This window comes from Canis lupus, chromosome 4 (genome assembly GCF_003254725.2).
Source record: "Canis lupus dingo isolate Sandy chromosome 4, ASM325472v2, whole genome shotgun sequence".
Lineage (NCBI taxonomy): Eukaryota > Metazoa > Chordata > Mammalia > Carnivora > Canidae > Canis > Canis lupus.
In genome coordinates, this window is record NC_064246.1 from 12,059,083 (window position 1) to 12,061,571 (window position 2,489).

A 2,489-nucleotide genomic window follows, 5' to 3' on the forward strand; every position below is an offset into this window, starting at 1 on the left:
ATAGCAAAGAGGGAAACTGAGGAAAAAAGAGACAAACAATTAAAAGACCATGAAGATAGATTAAGGGAAATAAACGACAGCCTGAGGAAGAAAAACCTACGTTTAATTGGGGTTCCCGAGGGCGCCGAAAGGGACAGAGGGCCAGAATATGTATTTGAACAAATTCTAGCTGAAAACTTTCCTAATCTGGGAAGGGAAACAGGCATTCAGATCCAGGAAATAGAGAGATCCCCCCCTAAAATCAATAAAAACCGTTCAACACCTCGACATTTAATTGTGAAGCTTGCAAATTCCAAAGATAAGGAGAAGATCCTTAAAGCAGCAAGAGACAAGAAATCCCTGACTTTTATGGGGAGGAGTATTAGGGTAACAGCAGACCTCTCCACAGAGACCTGGCAGGCCAGAAAGGGCTGGCAGGATATATTCAGGGTCCTAAATGAGAAGAACATGCAACCAAGAATACTTTATCCAGCAAGGCTCTCATTCAAAATGGAAGGAGAGATAAAGAGCTTCCAAGACAGGCAGCAACTAAAAGAATATGTGACCTCCAAACCAGCTCTGCAAGAAATTTTAAGGGGGCCTCTTAAAATTCCCCTTTAAGAAGAAGTTCAGTGGAACAGTCCACAAAAACAAAGACTGAATAGATATCATGATGACACTAAACTCATATCTCTCAATAGTAACTCTGAATGTGAACGGGCTTAATGACCCCATCAAAAGGCGCAGGGTTTCAGACTGGATAAAAAAGCAGGACCCATCTATTTGCTGTCTACAAGAGACTCATTTTAGACAGAAGGACACCTACAGCCTGAAAATAAAAGGTTGGAGAACCATTTACCATTCGAATGGTCCTCAAAAGAAAGCAGGGGTAGCCATCCTTATATCAGATAAACTAAAATTTACCCCAAAGACTGTAGTGAGAGATGAAGAGGGACACTATATCATACTTAAAGGATCTATTCAACAAGAGGACTTAACAATCCTCAATATATATGCTCCGAATGTGGGAGCTGCCAAATATATAAATCAATTATTAACCAAAGTGAAGAAATACTTAGATAATAATACACTTATACTTGGTGACTTCAATCTAGCTCTTTCTATACTCGATAGGTCTTCTAAGCAAAACATCTCCAAAGAAACGAGAGCTTTAAATGATACACTGGACCAGATGGATTTCACAGATATCTACAGAACTTTACATCCAAACTCAACTGAATACACATTCTTCTCAAGCGCACATGGAACTTTCTCCAGAATAGACCACATATTGGGTCACAAATCGGGTCTGAACCGATACCAAAAGACTGGGATTGTCCCCTGCATATTCTCGGACCATAATGCCCTGAAATTAGAACTAAATCACAACAAGAAGTTTGGAAGGACCTCAAACACATGGAGGTTAAGGACCATCCTGCTAAAAGATAAAAGGGTCAACCAGGAAATTAAGGAAGAATTAAAAAGATTCATGGAAACTAATGAGAATGAAGATACAACCGTTCAAAATCTTTGGGATGCAGCAAAAGCAGTCCTAAGGGGGAAATACATCGCAATACAAGCATCCATTCAAAAACTGGAAAGAACTCAAATACAAAAGCTAACCTTACACATAAAGGAGCTAGAGAAAAAACAGCAAATAGATCCTACACCCAAGAGAAGAAGGGAGTTAATAAAGATTCGAGCAGAACTCAACGAAATCGAGACCAGAAGAACTGTGGAACAGATCAACAGAACCAGGAGTTGGTTCTTTGAAAGAATTAATAAGATAGATAAACCATTAGCCAGCCTTATTAAAAAGAAGAGAGAGAAGACTCAAATTAATAAAATCATGAATGAGAAAGGAGAGATCACTACCAACACCAAGGAAATACAAACGATTTTAAAAACATATTATGAACAGCTATACGCCAATAAATTAGGCAATCTAGAAGAAATGGATGCATTCCTGGAAAGCCACAAACTACCAAAACTGGAACAGGAAGAAATAGAAAACCTGAACAGGCCAATAACCAGGGAGGAAATTGAAGCAGTCATCAAAAACCTCCCAAGACACAAGAGTCCAGGGCCAGATGGCTTCCCAGGAGAATTTTATCAAACGTTTAAAGAAGAAATCATACCTATTCTCCTAAAGCTGTTTGGAAAGATAGAAAGAGATGGAGTACTTCCAAATTCGTTCTATGAAGCCAGCATCACCTTAATTCCAAAGCCAGACAAAGACCCCGCCAAAAAGGAGAATTACAGACCAATATCCCTGATGAACATGGATGCAAAAATTCTCAACAAGATACTGGCCAATAGGATCCAACAGTACATTAAGAAAATTATTCACCATGACCAAGTAGGATTTATCCCTGGGACACAAGGCTGGTTCAACACCCGTAAAACAATCAATGTGATTCATCATATCAGCAAGAGAAAAACCAAGAACCATATGATCCTCTCATTGGATGCAGAGAAAGCATTTGACAAAATACAGCATCCATTCCTGA